This window comes from Artemia sp. Qi Xiang Cuo, chromosome 19 (assembly GCF_049724085.1).
Source record: "Artemia sp. Qi Xiang Cuo chromosome 19, ASM4972408v1, whole genome shotgun sequence".
Taxonomy (NCBI): domain Eukaryota; kingdom Metazoa; phylum Arthropoda; class Branchiopoda; order Anostraca; family Artemiidae; genus Artemia; species Artemia sp. Qi Xiang Cuo.
Window position 1 is genome coordinate 57866861 of NC_142812.1, and position 24363 is coordinate 57891223.

Genomic DNA, 24363 nt, shown 5'->3' on the forward strand with positions numbered 1-24363 from the left:
ACCAAAAGATCCAAAAAGCTATTCATCGGCGAGCGCAGGAGAATTAGATTATACAATATCTCCAAAAACCCAATTTTTCCCCGATAGAATTTCGACCCCTTGTCCCCCCAAAAGATTTCCAGACGATATGGTTTCCCCTGCAACACCAATAGAAAGAACCCTGTCATTGCAGGAAGAATTAAACGGAGCTGTAGAAACCTCCGGTATTACCGTAAAGAAAACTCCCAAAGATTCAACTAAAACAAATCTGCAAGAGGCTATGGATTTAATAAATTTCCCCATAAAAACGAGTCAAAGTAATTGCCCGAGAATAAAACTCCCAAGGATGACCAGCAAGGTCAATATCATGATATAACTGTGTTCAAGGTCAAACCTAAACAGTGGACTTCATGGAGGGAAACCTTAGTGCAAAAAATGCCCCATCCCCCTGAAGACATTCAAACAGTGGAGGAACCCCGTAAAACCTCTTGATTCCTCCCAAAGCTCTCAAGAATCTTTCAAATCTTCCGGGTTGAAAACTCTAAGCGAGGACTTAGAGAATAAACCTTCTACTTCCAGAGGAGTAGAAATTTACGAAGGAAGGGCAGGTGATACCTCAAGAAGTGCCACCTCTAAAAGTTCTAATCCGGATTCGTAGGAAACCAGTTCCAAAGAGTCTGACGGCGAATCAGACCATATAGTAGTTAAAGAAATAGGGAAATCAAGACCGACTTCAGCAGCCGCACACGCGAAACAAACGAAATTAAAAGGCCAAGAATTTTTGAAAAAACAATACAAAAATTTTTACATTATTTCGATATAAAAACCTAAAAAGAAAAACCGCAAGAAACCGAGGAGAAAATAACGACACAGTCAGGCAGAACGGTTAAAAAACCTAACAGATGGAAATATCCCTAATTAATGTAGACAAATTTCAAATATAATAAATTTAACACCATAATAAATTTAACAGTGTGCAAGTAAAGTTAACCAATTAAATATTAATGAAAAAAATAATACGAGTGATGTCAAAACATTGGTGATCAGAGAGAAAGGCCTAAATTAGGAAGCTCGTGGTCGACTGAGAACGACAAGTGGTGTTGGACCACGTTTTGTGGGAAGCCTGGGGAGGAACTCAAAGCCCATGCAGCTTTCAATTTGATGTGGGCGTGCTTGCCCTCGGATTTTTTATGAAAAATCGACCCATGTCCTAACCAAGATGGATATTATCCAAAACAAGAAATTACCAGTACAGAAGCGTCTAATTATATGAAATATTTTGTCTTAGTGCAGATTATAATTATTTTAGGCCTACACATAAAATAGGATACCAGTGTAATTATGTGCTGCACGCTTGCTTATTCATGTGTTTCTTACTCGAGAAATATAATATAAAATTAAATTGTATAACGATTACTAGCTACGCTTTAAAGTTATATCTCAACCAGTCATAGAGGTATATCACGACCAGAATAAAACTTGGGAGTCCTAACTTTACTTTCCTAACCTATCTAATCATAAAATATTTATTCTGTTTTACGTCTACAAATCAGTTTTCTTTGGCCAATGCCACAAAATGATTACATAATAAGAAATAACCTAAGTAAAAATTAAAGTGCCTTTGAAAAAAAATATAATAATAACAAAGCAGTAAACAAACGAATTTTGCAAAAAATGGGTAAAATTAATAATAAGTTAATTTAAGAAACAAAAAACAAGATGATGCTTCAGAATATCTCCATAATCCTCGTTTTTCACGGAGTGGCCAAAGATATTGTAAAACATTAAGTAATATTCAAGCAGGAAAATTCATTGCTAGCTAGCCATGACGCATGGAAGATCTTTATGAAATTGGACCCCAAACCCTTCGAGACCTTGTTTCAACAAGTAACAAGACTAGAAAGAAACACGAATGAACTCAAAGAATCGACCAATTTCTGGTGGAACATACTATTGGCCGTATGTTTCGTATTCGCGACTTCCCTGACCATAAGAACCCTATTGACTTGTAATTACGGAAAAATCTTGAGACTAAGAAGGCGAAAACCAAGAGAAGAACACGGGGAAACAGCTAAAATGTAGATGTTAAACCCGGAACCCCCTGAGAACGTCTAAGCCAAGAAAAAGGGAAGACATTAGAAAACGAGTGGGTATAGAGGTCTCCACTCGTCCTTGCTATGTCTTGTTCCCTCATTGTAGTATCGTTTACGTAAAACCGTGTGGTTATGACGGTGCAACATGCGTTTCTTAAACAGCCCGGACGTGCGTGAACGATGCAGGCATGCAGGCGTGCGTGAACGATGCAGGCAAAAATTAGACCTCAAAATTAACCATGTAGCATACTGGGACTGCTTTGAATTTTTTTTTATTTTTGGTTTGATTGGTCGCATGACTAGCAATGATGCTAGTCTTTTCTTTTATATTATTTTGTCTTACTGGGGATGGCCCTTGGACATAGGGCTGAGATATTCAAATTATCTTCACTGTCAGCAACGAAGAATCATATGCGAAAGCGTTGCAAATGTTGGACGTCATGAACCAGTCATAGTTCATAATGTGTTTCCATGTTGTAAAGGTACTTTTCTGCCTGACATTGCCTTTGTGTAAGACTCTTCAGTCGGTCATTACCGTCCACATTTTAAAAATCCAGATCATTTAGTCCTTTTCGAGGAGGCAATTTTACTGAACAAAATATTTTAGAGAGGTAATTGAGATTAGAAAATATATACATAGATACCTTGCTTTAAATAGGAATGCTGTACATATTCCCATAAGGAAATATGTCCAAAAATTTATTTCCCTTAATGTTTCGTGTGTTTAAAATAAAACTACCCTTCCGCATTTCTAATGAAAATCGAGTCTATAGACAAGCTAATTCTATTGCTAAGCAAAGAATTTTCGCACAATCCAATTGGTGAATGGTCTTTCATTTATTCTGGTTTGTTTGATTTAATATGTATTTTGTGAAGTTTACTTCAAAAGGTTATATTTTTTTCGTTTTTGTTTTTCTTAGCACTGAAGACTGTTTGACGGAGGCTCTTGTTGAAATGTTTATTTTCGCTTCATATTATTCCATTGGCTGACACCACCCTCCTTTTTTCTTAGCTATTTGATTTATTTTTCATTTGTTGTTTTTTCTTCTTTGTTTCATACGTCGGCTGACTGTGACTTGACTGCAACTCGTAGACACGTAAACACTGTTCTTTCTGGAACAATGACCATTCAGTGAGATGCTGCTGCTACCTTCACTCCTATTTTCGACAAAGCTCAATCTTTTGCAACTACTTTAGGCTTTGGGGCTTGAGGTGACTCACCCAACAATAAGAGGTGAAAAGAACTATCATCTTGACGATCCTGATCTTCTCAGTCACTATAGAAGATCTCTATTTATTTTATTTTCTAGACTACTCCATATCAGAGCTGAAACAGCGCTTTGAACTCTGCCAAAATCTATTGTCTCATCCCGGCATCCTTGTCCCTTCGAAGACTGTATCTGTCGATCCCAAAACCATGAAGTTAGAGTCTTTGCTTGAGCCATATGGCGACATTCTTCCAGAGCTTTGGTGCAACAAATGGGAAACAGTTCTTATCACTGAATAGCATTCTTGGGCTGTATCTTCTCTTTACGAAGCAACTCCATATATTTTCCAAATATTTCTCTTCTCTTGCCTATTCTTCCAGCGTTTTCCTATCAGCAGTGCTACTCCGGAAAGAAGCTTCTGTATGCTAAGAAGGTTAAAAACCTGTCGAAGAAATTCAACGGGACTCAGAGAAACGCTGAGTGGTTTAGCCTTACTCGCCATCCATGAACATTGATCTCTGCCACGAAAATGTCATCGACCAAGGAAGACAAATCGTTGTGTAGATTTCGTTTTTTAATCACATAGTTTAAATTACAAAAAATCTTGGTTTGCTACAACGGTAAGCGCAGTGTGCGTATCCTCGTTTTCAAGATTATTCTGTTTTGAATCTATATAAAAAATTTACTTTTTTGGTGATCATAATATAGGCGTAATTTTGTCTATGAGAGTATCAGATACTATTGACAAGGGTTGTTCTTAAAATATTATGCGTGTTGATAGTTAAATTTTGTATAAGTTATTAGAGAGGGTCTCATTGGACGAGGACAAACTACAATTTTTTTAGCTAAATGAAGGAAAAGGCGAGCTACATAGTAAAACATAGGAATCTAATTAGAATATAAGAATCTCAAGCATCCAGGGAGGAGATGGCTTATCCCTAGAGATCCTCAACACGTGTCTGGATCCTGAGTGTCTTTCCATAGACCCATCCTCTCCAGTCTATAGAACTTGAACTTCACATTTACGGTCGTTTCCAGTGCGCCAGTCCCTTTTTTTTTCCTTTTTCTAATGCGCCGCAGCACACATTTCCTTAGTTTATTTTAGAGCTTTTGAAATATGGCACTTTTAAACAAATAAATTTAATAAAAAAATTTACTGCGCCCTTAGAGACAATAAATTTTCATTGCCACATACTTTAGCAAGGTGCCAAAATATGACTTGTGATAACCAATAGTTGTGGTGTCTTACAACAGCCAGGGAAAATAGAACAACAACACGGAAAATAAATCTGAAGAAATGTAAATTTGTAAGTAAAAATTTAAACAACATTCACTTATTCACTTATTTTTTTTCACTAATTTTTCACTAAAATTTTCACTTATTTCTTCCTAATATTCGAAAGCCAATATAATTTTATGCAAAATCTTCCTTATTTAGTATTCTTAGAAATTTAAATACAAGGATGAAAATTTTTTGAAATAGTTTCATCCTTTATATACCAGATTATTTAGCAATGAAATTATTAATTTTTGTTTCATTCACGTTTTCAGTCATTTTTTTCAACCGCTGTCTAAATTGAATGCGTTTTATATCGGTCACCTTACCTATCTTTTAGGAAACGGTTTCATTTCTTACTACCATATCATGGTTTCTGCAACCTAGTGAAGAGCAAAAAAAAAGCCCATAAGTAACCAAAAGTTAGAAAATATATTTAGAAAAAAACTGCCTAGTTAAAAAAATTGTAATCTGACACTGATTCAAGAATGATAACTATTATTTCGATTCGTCTGAAAAGTAAAAGTTTATTGCGAAAAGAAATTTATGGTGATTTAGAATAAAGTCAGGAACCCCTTAAAAACGGTGTAAAATCAAAATGAAAAGAGCTTCCTTGGATTCAGAGTAGTCGAAAACCTAATACAAGGAAATTACAGCCCCCCACTATTAGCAACAAGGAAACTTACTTTTTTTGCATGGGTAGCACTGAACTGTCTCCCGTTTTTTTCCACGGCTAGCGGTTTAGAAGAACATCATAGAGAGATGTTTAATGGCTCATTCAAAGGCTATTTCTCACATCTACAGAACTTTTATAAGTTCTATCATCCTAAAATGCCATTTGGCATGGGATGGGGCTATAGGACTAGATAAACAACGTAGACAGATTTTTAATCATATGCAGCGTGCTAGCGCTGCCTAAGTAAAGAACAATGTCGGCACAATGTGTGTTTGTTTTTCTCCATACCCGGGCACTTCGTATCGAAGGAGTTGTCGTAGAAATTTTGAAAAGGGCTCATTCGATCGGAAATTGGAGTGGTTAGTGCCCTTTTTAATAGTTGAAAAACGCCATTCATTCCCTCAAACACATCCAATCAAAATTTTGAGATAGCCATTTTGTTCAGCGGAGTTGATTTCCTGATTGAGAATATCTTTTTGAGGAGGACACTCCCCCACAACCCTTGGAGCAAGGGTTTTAAGTTATACCCTGAGAGCATATAAGAACGATGTTGGCACAATGTACTATTTAATGTTTTTTCCTTTAGAGCAGGGCACTTCATATGGAATGGGTCGTCGTAGAAACTTCAAAAGGGGCTCATTCGATTGGAAATCGAGGGTTCTTGTGTCCTTTTTAATAGTCGAAAGTGATTGGAGGACAACTGTACCCCCCCCCCCACCACAACCATCCGTCCCCTAAACAATCCAATCAAAATTTTGAAATAGCCATTTTGTACAGCGTAGCGCATTTCATGATAGAAAATATATTTTTGAGGAGGACACTCCCCCAAAACACTCAGGACAAGTGTTTTAAGATATGCCCTGGGGGCATATCAGGTTTTTATAGAAGGCATTTTCGTAGAAACTTCAAAACAGGCTCATTCGACTGGAAGTTCGAAATGCTAGTACACTGTTTAATTGTCGAAAGTGATTGACGAGCAACTACCCCCTCCCCCCACGCCATTCAGTCCCCCACACAAATCCAATCAAAATTTTGAGGTAGCTATTGTGCTCAGCGTAGTTGATTTCCAGATAGGAAATAAGTTTTTGAGGAGGACACTCCCCCACAACCCTCAGGGTAAGAGTATTAATTTATGCCCTGGGGGCATATAAGGTTTTTGTAGAAGGGTTTGTCGTAGAATCTTCAAAACAGGCTCCTTCGATTTGAAATTCACAGGGCTAGTGTCCTTATTAATAGTCTACAGTGCTTGAAGGGCAACTAGCATCCCCCCCACGACCATCATTCCCCCTAATAAATTCAATCAAAATTTTGAGATAGCCATTTTGTTCAGCGTAGTTAATTTCCAGATAGAAAATATGTTTTTGAGGAGGACAATCCCCCAAAACCCTCAGGGCAAGGGTTTTAAGTTATGCCCTTGGGAGCATATAAGCTTTTTATAGAAGGTGTTGTCGTAGAAACTTCAAAACAGGCTCATCTGAATTGACCTTCACAGGACGCGCCCCCCCCCCCCACGCCCATCATTCCCCCAAACACATCCAGTCAAAATTTTGAGATAGCTATTTTGTTCAGCGTAGTTGATTTTCAGATAGAAAATATGTTTTCTGGAGGACAATCCCCAACAACCCTCCGGGCAAGGGTTTTAAGTTATACCCTAGGGGCATATAAGGTTTTTACAGAAGGCGTTGTCGTAGAAACTTCAAAACAGGCTCATTAGATTGGAAATTCAAAGGGCTAGTTGCCGATTTTAATAGTCGAAAGTTGTTGAAGGGCCCCCAACCCCCTGCCCCCCTCGCACGTTCCCCCAAATACAACCACTCAAAATTTTTAGATAGTTGGGGGCAAATAAGGTTTTTATATAATGCTTTTTTATAGAAACTTCAAAACAGGCTCTATCGATTGAAACTTAAAATGGCTAGTGCCTTTTTAACAGTCGAAAGTGATTGGTGGGCAACTAGCCCCCCCCACGCCCATCATTCTCCAAATCACGTCTAATCAAAATTTCGAGATAACCATTTTGTTCAGCGTAGTTGATTTACAAATAGAAAATGTGTTTTTGAGGAGGACACTCCCCCACAACCCTCAGGGTAAGGGTTTTAATTTATGTCCAGGGGGCATATAAGCTTTTTATAGAAGGCGTTGTCGTAGAAACTTTAAAAGGGGCTAATTCGATTGGAAATTTAAAGGGCTAGTACACATTTTAATAGTCGAAAGTGATTGAAGGGCTACTAGCCCCCCTCCCACCCACCATTCCCCCAAACACATCCAATCAAAATTTTAAGATAGCCATTTTGTTCAGCCTAGTTGATTTTCGGATAAAATATATTTTTTTGAGGACACTCCCATTCACCCCTCGGGGTAAGGGTTTTAAGTTATGCTCTGAGGGCATATAAGAACGATGTTGGAACAAATTATTATTTATTATTTTTTTCCTTTAGAGTAGGGCACTTTAAATGGAAGGGGTTGTCGTAGAAACTTCAAAAGGGGTTCATTCGATTGGAAATTGAGAGTTCTAGTGCCTTTTTTGATAATCAAAAGTGATTGGAGGGCTACTAGCCCTCCCCCACGCCCATCATTCCCCCAAACACATCCAATCAAAATTTTGAGATAGCGATTTTGTTCAGCGTAGTTGATGTATCGATAGAAAAAACATTTTTTAGGAGGACACTCCTCCACAACCCTCAGGGCAACGGTTTTATGTTGTGCCCTGGTGGCATCGCAGTTTTTTATAGAAGGCGTTGTCTTAGAAACTTAAAAAAGGGCTCATTTGACTGGACATTAATAGGGCTAGTGCCCTTTTTAATTGTCGAAAGTGATTGTACGGCAAATAGCCCTCCCGCCACGCCCATCATTCCCTGAAACACTTCAATCAACATTTTGTGATAGCCATTTTGTTCAGCGTAGTTGATTTCCACATAGAAAATATGTTTTTGAAGAGGACACTCCCCCACAACCTCAGGGCAAGGGTTTTAAGTTATGCCCTTGGGGGCATATAGGGTTTTTATAAAAGGCATTGTCGTAGAAACTTCAAAACAGGCTCATCTGATTGTAATTTCAAAGGGCTAGTGCCCTTTTTAATAGTCGAAAGCGAGTGGAGGGTGACAAGCCCCCCCCTCCTCACGCCCATCATCCCCCCAAACACATCCAATAAAAATTTTGAGATAGCCATTTTGTTCAGCGTAGTTAATTTCCAGATAGAAAATATGCTTTTGAGGAGGAAGCTCCCCCACAGCCCTCAGAGTTCGTGGGAGAAACTAAAATTCATATCTTTTTCATTGATTGATTTTGAAAGGGTTCTTTAATTAGCTAGCTGCTACCCTACATTTAGATAAAATTATGCTCCGACTTGGATACCAAAGCCCCAATTAACGAGATAAGTCTTGAATGGACTTTTTATTCATTTTTTTATTTTTTTTGTATTTGCTTTCTGTTTCATGTAATTTTTTGAAAGATTAATTGTTGTCAATGTCATCTGTGGACAAAAAAATTTTCTCAGACTCTAATCCAAGCTTATTACTTTCAGCAACTCCTTGCAAAAATAACCCATGTCTTAACAACGGAACATGCAGTTCAAATGGCACGGATTCTTACAGCTGTAGATGTTCAGATGAATTTGAGGGCCAAAACTGTGAGTGTATAAGTAACATATGCAAAACAACCTATTCAGAATGTGGAAATGCAACTGGTGTTATATGCAGTCCAGGATGTACTACAACAACTTGCTCTTGTGAAAGCAAATCTGACAGATATAATTATCAAAACAAAACATGTGAAGGTAACTGTTTTATATCTGATAGTCTTTTTGCATATAACGTATATTATTGGCTTAATATAGCATTTATAGAAATTTTAAGTGCAATTTAGGAAGGGATTATAATTTTGTGGCCTAGGAAGGCGTTTTGGCTCAAATAATAACACTTTGTGTGCATATTTCGTTGTTTAAGACTACTCATTGTCCCAATTTTAGTAATTTGTGGTTTTTCAGGACGACTTTAGATATTTTAGCTGATTTGTGATTAGAGTGTTTTTATTTCTCCTGTAGCAAGAGTTCAACTAGGCAAAATTTCTTGAATTTCATAGCTACTGTACCAAAGTCATTCCGTAATCGTTGACCTTTGCATGACCAAATGGCAAAACAAAAACAATATTGTCCAGAGTTGAGATTACGAGTTACATCTAACTCAATTAATTATGTAAATTGGGACTCTTGGTTCCTCGCAGGGGCCGAAAAGTGCTCCAATATAGATATTATCCATTGGAGTAGCTCCTGGATGTGCCTTGATTGCTCTACTAAATCCAAGGTAAATATTAATCCTTCTCTGGGTATTTCTTTACCCTGTTCTGGCTTCCCTAGAACACCTCGTACCCCAGTTGAAAGAAAAATAATGCTTAGCATCCTAAGTGACCTAAGCAGTCCTACTTCTTTTCCTGGCCCTCCACAAAGACAGCTTTCTTATTTAACAGAAACACTTCCCTTGCCCCACCCCAGCGCCAAATGCTTCTCCAAGGCTCAACGCTCGTATCGTGCCAAACCACTGAATGCTCCATGTTTAAATCTGTTCAACAGACAGCGTCACGGCAGCCCCTTCCTTACAACCAGATTTTACAAAGATTTGACTTTAAAAGAAAAGTTAATGACTGTGTTAATGCTGATTGCAGATTTTTTGTCAATTTATAAAAGTGATACAAGAAGTCAACCTACAAATAATTCCATCCCAGATGAGGTAAATAAAGACACTTTAGACTTTCATCATCAAAAAAGTGCATTGTCCTCAAGCTCAACGAATATTAGTGAAGGAAGCAGAGGATTAAGCTTTAGCCACTACAAGTGACATAAATCTAAGTTCAGAAATTGTACCTGACCTCAATCTCACCCCTATTCAACCTAATTATAATTTTGACCTTGAGACCTAAATCACAGATGCCCGATTTTTTTTTTGAAAGTACGGAAATGAATCTGCCTAATAATAATGACTTCACGTCTAATACTCACAAAAGCGCTAATATAATTTTGGCAGGTTTTTGTAAATTTGGAAATAAATGTGATGTTGAACATGATCATGTTCCAAGCGAGCTGCAGGAATTACTATTCCTGATAATAGTGTTATAAAAAATTGCAAGTTTCTTAAGCAAGGACTTTGCAAATCAGGTCCCAAGGGCCCCTATAATCATGAAGCCATTACCAATAGCCTCAAAAAGCTAAATGAAGTTAGTGCAAGAGTGTTTTTCCAGTTTTTTATATAACAAGTGTGACCAAAAGAGGTGCTCTTTATTGTACTTATGTCATTTCTACCTCACTGGCAAGTGTGCTAAAGGAAAGTATAATTTTGACCATGTTCTTTGATGTAAGTTATATAAAATGGGCGTTGTTTCGGGTGTGATAGCCTAAGCAACAAACCTAAGATAACCAAAGTAACACGCCCCAGGTATCTCTCTATGAAACGCTCTCCAAACCAGAAATTTACTCACGACCAGTCAAGTCACCATTGCATATATTACTGAACCAAAAACCTCCCATAATCACCTTTTACTCATTTATCTCCCAGTCACAAACCCCTTTGCATACCCAATCCGCTCCATGCGCTCAAGAGTTTGTTGACTGGTTTGGGCATCCACCCGTCATTTACCAAAGTAAATGTGACCTCTCCCCTCCCAGAAACTATTGACTATTAAAAAGGGCACTAATTCCGTTCAAATGATTCCTGTTCAATTCCAAAAACAATTGGTTTTTGCGATCATGCCTGGGAGTAAAAAAAAAGGATAAAAGTAACGTAACCAAACAAACAAATAAACATGCATCAGTGATTTTTTTTAAGGAAAATGTATATATATATATATATATATATATATATATATATATATATATATATATATATATATATATATATATATATATATATATATATATATATATATATATATATATATATATATATATATATATATATATATATATATATATATATATATATATATATATATATATATATATATATATACGTTGGTCATCTATAATAAAAAGACACTGAACAACTGAATTTTCATAGCATGAAACCCAATCACGGTTTTAAATCCTTTTCCTCCCGTACAAACCAAACCATCATGTTCTTTTTTTTATTCTAGATATCTTTTAATCCCTATGCATTCCCAAGGCCAGAACATAATTTGAAATTTACTAAAAAAAATACAAATGAATGTGCATCGTCAGTTTAATATACATATACTGATACTTATCATTCGCACCGCATCGATACTCATACCTCGCCATCGCACCTCCAATCCTGCCTAATGTATTTACCAGTAGGGCAAGTTAATTCATGAGGTCTGCAGGTGTAGGTTTTGTTCCAATGTTCACCATTATCTTCGTCGGACAGATCTGACAATCCGATTCTTACTGCCACCGCACCTCAGATCGATGTTAATGCAGCGCCCATCACTGCACATGAACTCGAATGAACAGCAGAAGTTTGGTATCGGCCAAACAACTAACGATTAAGCTGGAATTATTTGCTCAGTAATTTATAAAGAAGGGCAGAATAATACACGTAGACATAAGCACACGACTCCGCTCTTAAAGGGGATCGCGCTAGCGCTGCCTAAGATAGCTATGATTTACTTAGGCTGCCTATTGCTGCCTAAGTAAAGAACAATATTGGCACAATGTGCTTTTTTTCTCCATCCGGGCACTTCGTATCGAAGGAGTTGTCGTAGAAACTTCAAAAAGGGCTCATTCGATTGGAAATTGCAGCGGCTAGTACCCTTTTTAATAATTTAAAGTGATTGAAGGGCAACTCGCCCCCCCCCATGCCCCTAATTCCCCCAAACACATCCAATCAAAATTTTGAGATAGCCATTTTGTTTAGCGTAGTTGATTTCCAGATAGAAAATATGTTTTTGAGGAGGACACTCCCCCACGACCCTCGGGGCAACGGTTTTAAGTTATGCCCTTAGGACATATAAGAACGATGTTGGCACAATGTGCTACTTATTATTTTTTTCCTTTAAAGCAGGGCACTTCATATGGAAGGGGTTTTCGTAGATACTTCCAAAAGGGTTCATTCGATTGGAAATTGAGAGTTCTAGTGCCCTTTTTAATAATCGAAAGTGATTGGAGGGCAACTACCCCCCCCCCCACCTACGCCCATCAGTCCCCCAAATACATCCAATCAAAATTTTGAGAAAGCCGTTTTGTTCAGCGTAAATGATTTCCAGTTAGAAAACATGTTTTTGAGGAGGACACTCCCCCACAACCCTACGGGCAAGGGTTTTAAGTTATGCCCTGGGGGGATATAAGGTTTTTATAGAAGGTGTTGTCGTAGAAACTTCAAAAAGGGCTAATTCGATTGGAAATTCAAAGGGCTAGTGCCCTTTTAATAGTCGAAAGTGATTGGAGGGCAACTAGCAACCCCCACACCCATCATTTCTCCAAACACATCCAATCAAAATTTTTAGATAGCCATTTTGTTCAACGTAATTGATTTCCAGATAGAAAATATGTTTTTAGAGGAGGAAACTCCCCCACAACCCTCGGGGCAAGGGTTTTAAGTTATGCCCTGAGGGTATATAAGAACGATTTTGGCACAATGTACTATTTATTATTTTTTTTCATATAGAGCAGGGCACTTCATATGGGAGACGTTGTCGCAGAAACTTCAAAAAAAGCTCATTCGATTGGAAATTCAAAAGGCTGGTGCCCTTTTTAATAGTCGAAAGTGATTGGAGGGCAACTAGCCCCCCCCACGCCCATCATTTCCCCAAAAACATCCAATAAAAATTTTGAGATAGCCATTTTGTTCAGCGTAGTTGATTTCTGGATAGAAAATATATTTTTGAGGAGGAAACTCCCCCACAACCCTTAGGGCAAGGATTACAAGTTATGCCCTGGGGGCCTATAAGGTTTTTATTGAAATCTGTGTCGTAGAAACTTGAAAAAGGGCTCATTCTATTTGAAATTCAAAGGGATACTACCCTTTTTAATAGTCGAAAGTGATTTGAGGGCAACTAACCCCCCTCTCACGCCCACCTTTTCCCCAAACACATCCAATCAAAAATTTTAGATAGCCATTTTATTCAACGAAGCTGAAAGTTTTTTAAATTAGGTCTTTTAGGATGATAACCCCCTCAGCGCCCTCAGTGCAAGGGTTGTAAGCTATTCCCTGGGGGCATATATGGTTTATATAGAAAGTTGTTGCATAAATCATAGACAGCACGATCGCGCTGCCTAAGTAAAGAACGGGGACACTCGAGAACGAGACAAGAAACGGGGATTAAGTAAAGAGAAGGACACTCCCCCACAACCCTCAGGGAAAGGGTTTTAAGTTATGGCCTGGGGGCACACAAGAACGATGTTTTCACTATGTATTATTTATTTTTTTCTTTTTTTTAGAGCAGGGCACTTCGTATCGAAGAAGTTGTCGTAGAAACTTCGAAAAGCGCTCATTCAATTGGAAATTGGAGTGGCTTGTGCCCTTTTTAATAGTCGAAAGTGACTGGAAGGCGACTAACACCCCTCTCACGCCCATCATTTCCCCAAACACATCCAATCAAAATTTTGAGATAGCCATGTTGTTTAACGTAGTTGAAATTTCTGGAAATTCGGTCTTAGAGGATGACAACCACCCTAAGAGATATTAGAATAAGGGTTGTAATTTATGCCCTGGGGGCATATAAGGTGTTTGTAGAAAGCATTGTCGTCTCCAAAAGGGCTCATTTGATTGGAAATCGAAAGGCCTAGTGTCCTTTTTAATGGTCGAGAGTGATTGGAAGGCTTAACATTTTCATAGTAAAGATTGAATTGTGTATAATGTATTATTTTTTGTTGTTGTTTAGACCAGGGCACTACGTATCGAAGGAGTTGTCGTGGAAAGTTCGAAAAGGGTTCATTCGATTGAAAATAAAAAGGGCTGATGCCCTTATAAAAAGTTGAAAGTTATTTGAGGGTAACTGATTCCCCTTCCACTCCCACCCTACCACCCCCACCCCCCCCATTCTTCTCATAAAATTTAACCAAAAACAAAAAGCGTAAGTGTATACAAGCAAAAAAAGAAAGTAAACAGATTTTTTGCGAATGATATCAAGTTTTCAATTTCAGGTCAACTAGAGGAGGTGTGAAACTAAATTAAACAGTACTATTTGTGTCCAGATTTTTAAAAGGGTGTATGCTGTTAAAAATTGCTGAAAATTTTTCTCCAGCTTACGAATAGCAGGCCAAACTATGAATTCTTAAGAAACGAAAAGATTTAAAGTATCATTCTCTTTTTCCCTGAAAAGACCACGTCAATATAAAACGAACAGAAATTAACTGAAAAAACTTTTTCCACAAAATAAGTTTTCCAAAGAAAAGTAAAGAACTCCATTAAACAAAAATGAGCAAAAATAAAATCAAATATTCTACCAAGCATGAAACTACCACAAAGCAGCATCGATAAATAAATGAAACCCAAAACGAACAGAAATTACAATAATTAACCGAGTCAAACTCAAAACGAGCAGAAATTAACATAAGTTGGGTGCAAAAACCCCTATGCCTTCCCAAGGCCAGAACAAAAATTGCACTTTACTGAAATAATACAAATGAATGTGCATTGTCAGTTTAATATAGTTATATATATATATATATATATATATATATATATATATATATATATATATATATATATATATATATATATATATATATATATATATATATATATATATATATATATATATATATATATATATATTATATATATATATATATATATATATATATATATATATATATATATATATATATATATATATATATATATATATATATATATATATATATATATATATATATATATATATATATATATATATATATATAAATATATACTGATATTGAGTTATCAAAATGTTAAAATTATTTGATTTATTAAAGTTATAAAAGTAAAAACTTTATGTTTTTTCAGTAAAGTGCAAATTTTGTTCTGGCCTTGGGAAGGCATAGCGGCTTTGCGCCCATTTTTTTACCCAAAAACATAAAATCAAAATTTTTAGATAGCCATTTTATTCAACTTAGTTGAAAGTTTTGGACATTAGGTATTTAAGGATGACAACACCTCTCCCGACAGCCCTCAAGGCAAGGGTTCTAAGTAATGCCCTTGGGGCAAATAAAGTTTTTATTGAAAGCGTTATCGTAGAAACTTCAAGAGGGCTCATTCAATTGTAAATTGAAAGGGCTTGTGCCTTTTTTAATAGATGAAAGCGATAGGATAGCGATTAACGCCCCTCTCACGCCCAGTGTTTTGCCAAACACATCCAATCAACATTTTGAGATACTCATTTTGTTCAACGTAGTTGAAAGTTCTGGAAATTAGGTGTTTTAGGATTAAAACCCCCTCAGAGCCCTTAATGTAAGGGTTGCAAGTTATGCCCTGGGGGCATAGAAAGGCAAGGGGGCGCGCGACCCCTAGCATAGTCTAAAGTAGAATAATTTACCTAATTAACTCAAGTTCACGTTAATTAAACTTGCTCCTAACGCAAGTTTATCAGATCAACCTATTTTACGACCCCCTCTAAAATTTTTCTATTGGATCAACATATTTTGTGCCCCCCCCCCGTCCTAAAAAAATTCTGGATCCGCCCGTGTTTTATTTATCTCAAAATTAGAGGGAAGCGTAAGAATATTCATCAGTAATTTCATATGTGCATCGTAATAAATAGTAAACATAGATATACTTATATTTGAGTATGACATTTTGGCCTATCAATATATTATATCAATTTTAGCTTTTTGTTAACTAAAAGTTGACTGGAGAGATTTTGTTATAGATCAATAATTCAAGTTTTATAACAGAATAAAATGAATTTTTCATTAGCTGTGAAAGAATTGTCTTTCAAACATTTTTCTGATCTTTTTGTTGTTGGCATAAAAACTCGGATCAAGGAACTATTTTATAATTCTAGGCCAGTTCAAATATCGATTTTAATTAATGAAAAAAAGTATTCTATGCCAATGCTCTTGACTTTTTGGATGGCAGGGGCAGATCCAGGATTTTTTATGGGAGGGGGGGAAATAGGTTGATCCTATAAAAAATTTAGGGGAGGGCGCAAAATAGGTTGATTCGATAAACTTGCGCTAAAAGCAAGTTTAATTAACGCAAACCTGGGTTAATTAAGTAAGTTACGCTACTTTAGACTACGCTTGGGGGAAAGTGTCCCCCTCGCCCCCGGGATCCACCACTGTCGGATGGAGATCCATTCCCCCCCCCCCAATAAAGTGTTGTAGCTGCATCCCGGCTTGAGAGCTCCGATTCAACTTTGTAATTCCGAGTAATTTTTACATGACTGCTAATAAGGTAATTTTTAACATGAGAAGAATTATTATTGTAAGTTAGTCATCTTTCGAGCTTAAATTATTACTAGACGCCCACCTGTGTATTGTATGTGTTTATAATAAGTCAAGAAAATGTGTCAAAAACGGTATTAATTTTTTTCTTTTTCATTTTAATTTTTCAATAGTGTTTTTATTCCGCATCCACAGAATTTACATTCAAAATTTTCAAGGGAAATGCTACATTTTCGTCTAAAAAATAAGCAAAGCTTTTTCATTAGATTCGGTGCGTTTTTGGTCTATAAAAGCTTAGACATTAATAATTTGATGAGTCCAAAGACAATCTATCCTTCAGAAATACTTTAATTGCTTAGGCTATTATCTATAGGTTTAGGTGTTTTCTCTTGGAAAATTCTCAAACCCCATTAAGTATACTCCCTGAGGAAAATTACCCCCTCCCCCAGTCATAGTCAGTTATCACTTCGCGTTTGACCTGTGAACATCTATTGTTATTTAAGCCGGATTAAATTTGGAATAAATTACAGTCGATTGCAGTGACCGTCCGTTTCGAAATAAGTGAAATAATAAATTTATATTTAAGGACTATTTTACCAGTCTTTTTTCTGTCTACAATAAGTGACATGTGTATTAATTTTTTTGTGTCTTTGTTTAATTTGTAAATAATAGCGCGATTTAGTCGGGATTTAAATCCTGACTACGAAAGCTTTTATGTTAATAAATGATTCTGATTCTAAAAGCCCTTTTGTAAAAAATTACAAAGGAATGTTCTTTGTAAGTTTAATATACATATGCTGGTATTTAGTAATCAAAATCTTAATATTATTTGATTTATTAACGTTATAAAAGTAAAAACATTTTTTTTTTTTTTAGTAAAGTGCAAATTATGTTCTGGCCTTGGGAAGGCATAGGGGTTTTGAGCCCAACTTATGATAATTTCTGCTCGTTATGAGTTTGACTCGGTTATTTATTGTAATTTCTGTTCGTTTTGGGTTTCATTTATTTATCGATGCTGATTTATGGTAGTTTCACGCTTGGTAGATGATTTGATTTTATTTTTGCTCTTTTTTTGTTTAATGGAGTTCTTTACTTTTCTTTGAAAAACTTATTTTTTGGAAAAAGTTTTTTTTTAAATAATTAAGAGTCAAAAGCGATCTGAACAATTGCCCCTTCTTCCACGCCTTTTTGCCCCAAACCCATCTGATAAAAATTTTGAAAGAGTCATTTTATTAAAAATAGTTCAAAGTTCAGATAATGAAAACTCCGGTGTCGACCCCCCCCCCTTCCCCAGGGTCTGTGGGCAGGTGTTGTAGGTTATGCTTTTGGGGAATATATGGTTCTTATGCAACGGATACTCGTATAAACTTCAGAAAGGGCCTATTTGATTGGAAATTGAAATCTCTAGTTTGATTTTTGAGATTCAAGAGAGATCTGAGGGCACCTAGACCCCCCCCCCACGCCATAAGGCTTCAATATTTTATTTTTTTTCCATTGGCACTTCATATGGAAGGGGTGGTATTATAAACTTCGGAGGGGGCTCATTCAATTGGAAATCGGAAGTTTTAGTGCCCTTTTGAAGAGTCAACAGTGATCGGAAGGTACCTATCCGCCCCCCGTGCTTTTTTCCCTAAGTGCATCCGATACAAATTTCGAGATATCCATTTTGTTAAAAAAAAGTTATAAAATAAGATAACAGAATTCCTCGGTCGACACAACCCACAGGGGCAGGGCCTTGGGGGCATGTATGGTTCTTATGAAACGTGGGCTTGTAAGAAATTCAGAGGGGGATCATTTATTTTTAAATAAAAATTATAGTTCACTTTTTAAGGGCAAAAATATCGAAGGGAAACTAGCCCCCCCCCCTTCGTGCTCTTATTCCACAAACCCATCGTATAAAAATTTTTAGATAGCCATTTTGTCAAAAATATTTCAAAAGTCAGATAACAACATCTCTGGGGTCGATACAACCCCCCACAGCCCTGGGGCCCGTGTTTTATGTTATGCCCCGGGGCAGATAGGTTTGTATGTACGGGGTGATCGTATGAACTTCAAAAGTGGCTCATTTGATTGGCTATTGAAATTTTTAGTTATCTTTTTATCAGTCAAAAGTGATCGGAGGGTGATATGCAATACGCATGTATAATCTTTGATATCAACTATAAAAGTAACCGGTTTTTAAGTAACCGCTGTGGTTTTTGGGTTTTGACTTATACGGTTTTTTTAATTGTTTAGATTTTTAGTATATACCTTATTCGAAGATTTCGGTTGTTTAACGTTTTGCCAAATTGATATTTCAAGCCAACTTTATTAAACGAAATGTGCTCAACTTATCGGTCCAGTCTCTTTTCTTGTATCTTATAAGGTCCTCTCTGCATTTATAAGTTCATTTTTTCATAAATGTCTTAGACATTCTTTTCTCTGAAATGGAACAGAAATATCCAAAATTTGGAACTATTAATGTCAGGATTTTGTATGTCTCATCTGGGAGACCAAACAAAAGCCAGTACTTCACTAATACAGTGAAGATGCTAGTCAAAGAAACTAGTCAAAAATGTTTTTTCAATGGAGATTTTCTATGCTGAGGATTGCAAACAGTGATTTATCACTGCGTTTACAATATTTAAACTTTTGATTTTTTATTTAGGTTAGGTTAGATGTTTAATATATGCTTTGATTTATCCCCCCCCCCTAATGTTCATATATATAACCGAAATTTGTTTCTAAACTATTATATTTTCATCATATTTTGTTTTATTTCATTAGCATTAACAACTATTACAGGTTTTATTCTATCTGATCTCCTTCGCATTATCGCGTGTCTTACAGTTAATAGAACAGTACCCAAAAGCATTCATTGTGCAAACAGCTATCACCTAATAACAATCAAAAACTCATAATGCCTTTAATTGGTTCTACGCTCTAGTGTAAGCACTATGCTGTGTAAAATTCAGTTTTTATGAACTGTAAAGAATTGTTAACAATAGTGGGTCGAAGTAGATGTCGAAGCATCAAATCAATCCAGCGTTATGAAAGATATTCGCATAAAATTTTCTGCTTAAAAACTTGCCTGAAATGTTTTCCAACCAACAAATCAGACTGCTCGAATTTTTTTACTCTTCCTTGCACCGTCTTTACGACGACTACCTCCTATTAGTTGAGCTTATTTTTAAATCTGTTTGTTATTTCTATTGCTCTGTGGCTTTGTTCTGATTTTTTAGCTATTATTTTATCATATGTGTAATGCTGAGCAGACGAAATTCGGCTAAAACCTAGTTTTGCATTATTCAAAGGACATTATAATGAAATATATTTCTTCCTATTTTTCCAAATTTTTTTGGGAAAAAGTTTCCAAAAAAGCTCATATAAAAGCTCATATAAAAGATACTGCTCATATCTACGTCCTTTCTATAAATTCCACCATCACCTAAAAAGTAAAAGAGAAAAAAAATGACGCTAAGAAAAATGACACCAAGTCCCACTAGAAGAAAAGAAATACCTTCTTACATATTTGCGAAGAGAGGGTTAATTTACTCCCCCCCCTAATGCTTAAGTATGTGGTCTAAACTATATACTATCCACGAATTTCAGACATAGCAGAAAATAAGGAATGTAATGGCACTATTTTATTTGTAGGCTATTATAAAAGGATATATGTAGTGCATATTCTAGTTCAAACTCAAGATTTTAACTTAAAATGTGCGGTAAGAAGCTCAGCGTCAAACCAAAATAACAGATTTTGATAATAAAAAAAAAATAAGGCAGGTCCTTTTAAAAATGTCTTAGAGGGATATGTTCTGTCCACATTCTAGTTTGAATTTGAAAATTAAATTCAAAATACTCGGCAAGTGTAAGGTATTGTAAAAATAAAGCTAATCCCTCTGCCGCCTTACCATAAAAAAAGGAGTTGAAGGAACATCCCACAAAAAAAAAAAAAAAAATAAGGATTTAAGTCTGTCACTGACATATCCTACATTTGTTCCTAAAAGGTTGTAACCAGCTTTCACTACCAGCTGTACCTTTCAGCTACCAGCTAAAAGGTAGAACACACCAGAATTTAGAGAAACGCATACAACAGCATAAAGACGACATCGTCAAAGCTCTAAATTCTAATATTTCTACTGTTTCATTTGATTCTGCTTTAGGCAGCGAAGTATTTGAAAATCCTAGCCAAAACATACTTTTTGATGAATGTGCCTTTATTAGCAATGACCTAGGCATAAAACAGGTAGTCCGAGAAGCAATTGAAATCAGACTTAAGATTAATAATAATATTTCTTTAAATAGGGACTTGGGGGAATATACACTGAATGCTCTATGCACAAATTTAATTGAAAATGATCTTAAAAATATTAAAAAAAAAACAGTAGACATTAACACAGAACTGGTCACAAAAAGACCTTTGAGGTTAGCTGCCAAAAAGGCTGGATTAGGAATAAGAACGTGTTTTTAAATTATTTTTCTTTCATCTTATTGAATTGCCTAGTTTTACCACAATTTTTATCAGTCCTGGTTGAACTTTGCTGAAGTAAGGATACTGGGACTGCTTTGAAATTTTTCTATTTTTGGTTTGATTGGTCGCATGTTGATGTAAGTCTTTTTTCTTTATATTTTTTTGTCTTACTGAGGACGGCCCTTGGACATAGGGCCGAGATATTCATTCCAATTATCTTCATATTTCTTATAAAAATATTTCCTTATTGTTCTTTGTTGTTTATTATGGAAAGGCAGTGTGGTCTTCGTCGCTATTTTCAGTGACATATTGATTACAACTAATGCCACTTTGCCGATTCAGTAAAGCTAAAAAGCCATAGACTAAAACTTACACACTAAGGGCCCTTTTTGTAATAAAACAAGGGCCCGCTTTCATCAAATGCAGTTTCTAAAAAAAATAGTTTCCCTCAATCCTTTTAATATAGCTAATTCTTTTAGTTTAGTATAGCGTCTCTGTTTAACTTTTTCACAGAGTGTGGCTCATACACATTCATTTCACTCGGCAAGACAAGCCTCTCTGCATTAATGATCGTAGGTAACTGAACAAGGTCTTCGATCTATCTGGACAAGGTTTCGCTTCGGCAATTCTGTATTTTTTGGAAAGCCATTGGCTGAACTTAAAGAGGATGGTTAGCATGGGATATGATGTTGGAGCAGTGATGAGCGGCCATCTAAGGGGTTTTTAGGCCACTATGCACCAACAGCATCCAAAGGCACTTTATGTTCACTGTAGCACACATAGTCTCAACCATGTCATTTCGTCTGTCCGCTCTATTCCAGCTTTTAAGCATTACCTCGGAACCCTATTGCAAATCTGTGATTTCTACGGTTCTTTGGCACTCAGAATCCAAAATCTGAAAGAAAGGATTAGCAATCTCTAGCCTGATTTGCAAAAACAGAACCTGACTGGACTCTGCGAAACAAGACGGGTCGAGTGCCAGGATTCAGTTATGTGTTTTCTTGAGTTCTACTAGCCAATTCTGCCTTCTTTTGAAGCTCTTGAGGAGAGCAGCAACGAAGAATCATATGCGAAAGCGTTGCAAATACTGGACGTCATGAATCAGTCATAGTTCATTATGTGTTTCCATGTTGTAAAGGAACTTTTTTGCCTGACGTTGCCTTTGTGCATGACTCTTCAGTCGGTCATTGCCGTCCACATCTTAAAAATCCAGATCATTTAGTCCTTTTTGAGGAGGCAATTTTAATATCTAATGTAAATGGCTTAACGAAATATTTTAGAGAGGTAATTGAGATTAAAAAATATACAAATAGATACCTTGCTATAAATAGGGATGCTGAATATATTTTAATAAGGAAATATGTCCAAAAATTTATTTACATAAATTTTTCGTGTGTTTAAAATAAAACTACCCTTCCGCATTTTTAATGAAAATCGAGTCCATAGACAAGCTAATTCTATTGCTAAGCAAAGAATTTTCACACAATGCATTTGGTGAATGGTCTTTCATTTATTCTGGTTTGTTTGATTTAAAATGTATTTTGTGAAGTTTACTTCGAACGGTTAGATTTTTTTTCGTTTTTGTTTTTCTTAGCACTGAAGATTGTTTGACGGAGGTTCTTGTTGAAATGTTTATTTTCGCTTCATATTATTCCCCTGGGTGATACTACCCTCCTTTTTTCTGCTATTTGATTTATTTTTCATTTGTTGTTTTTTGTTCTTTGTTTCATACGTCGGCTGACTGTGACTTGGCTGCAGCTCGTAGACACGTAAACACTGGTCTCTCTGGAACAATGACCATTCAATAAGATACTACTGCTACCTTCACCCCTGTTTTCGACAAAGCTCAGTCTTTTGCAACTACTTTAGACTTTCGGGCTTGAGGTGACTCACCCAACAACAAGAGGTGAAAAGAACTATCATCTTGACAATCCTGATCTTCTGAATCACTATAGAAGATCTCTGTTTATTTCTTTTCTAGACCACTCCGTATCATAGCTGAAACAGCGCTTTGAACTCCGCCAAAATCTATTGTCTCATCCCAGCATCCTTGTCCCTTCGAAGACTGTATCTGTCGATCCCAAAACCATCAAGTTAGAGTCTTTGCTTGAGCAATATGGCGATATTTTTTCAGAGCTTTGGTGCAACAAATCGGAAACAGTTCTTATCACTGAATAGCATTCTTGGGCTGTATGTTCTCTTTACGAAGCAACTCCATATATTTCTCTTCTCTTGGCTATCCTTCCAACGTTTTCCAATCAGCAGTGCTACTCCGGAAAGAAGCTTCTGTATGCTAAGAAGGTTAAAAATCTGTCTAAGAAATTCAACGGGACTCAATGAAACGCTGAGTGGTTTAGCCTTACTTGCCATCCATGAACATTGATCTCTGCCACGTAAAATGTCATCGACCAAGGAAGACAAATCGTCGTTTAGATTTCGTTTTTTAAGCACCTAGTTTACTTGACAAAAACTCTTGGTTGGCTACAACGGTACGCGAAGTGGGCGTGTCCTCATTTGCAAGATTCTGCTATTTCGAATCTATATAAAAAATTTACTCTTTTGGTGATCATAATGTAGGCGTAATTTTGTCTATGAGAGTATCAGATACTATTGACAAGGGTTGCTCTTAACTTATTATGTGTGTTGATAGTTTAGTTTCGCATAAGCTGTTGGAGAGGGTCTCATTTAGACCCCGGCGCCGCGCCGATGAGGGAAGACCGGCGACGGTGGGGCTAAAAATAGCGCGCCACGCCGCGCCGCCGGTAAGATGTCGGCGGCGCGATCAATGTTGACTGCAAACATTAAAGTTTTCATCAGTCTTTCTCAAATCACAGCTTAAATTTACAACAGATTCGAGCCTATTCATGAGTTCAAAAATTTCCAAGTCGCTGGCTGGAAACTGGTCTTCTTCGTTATTCAGCAAGAGAAGTATAAATCTGGTAGAAAGGAATTGGCTGTGACGTTTCAGAACATTTGCATAATACGAGTAGTTGAAGTATCATAGCTATGTACTCTTAAAATAAATAATTATCAAAATTAATAGTTTTTTTCATCGAGCATTACTGCATAGAAAACTTTAAAAACCGTATCACAAAATTCGTCAGTTATCTGGGTAAAAACTTTGAATATAACTTTGAACTTAGAAGCTTAATTTTTTCATAATGCACTTTGCTTATATCTGTTTTGTCACCTTTAAAACATATTATATGTGTGGCTTTTATTTTGATTGTTTTTTTTTTTGCTCTTTTGGATTACTAAAAATGCTTATTTTATTAAAAAATGGTTTATAATAAAAATTAAAAAAAATACATTTTAAAGTTTTTTTTTTTGGCTGCTTTATATAATATATGTCATGTAGGCTAAG

At 36.2% G+C, this 24363-nt stretch overlaps 1 long non-coding RNA gene across 1 annotated transcript in view; it reads left to right on the plus strand.

Moving 5' to 3' along the window:
• The first annotated feature begins 4448 nt into the window (after window positions 1–4448).
• The window catches only part of LOC148941047 (uncharacterized), a 41492-nt gene continuing 21577 nt past the window's right edge, over window positions 4449–24363 (plus strand). The window contains exons 1-2 of the long non-coding RNA XR_016143347.1: window positions 4449–4587; window positions 8753–9004. This is a non-coding gene — a long non-coding RNA (uncharacterized LOC148941047). The remainder of the gene's footprint in view (window positions 4588–8752; window positions 9005–24363) is intronic.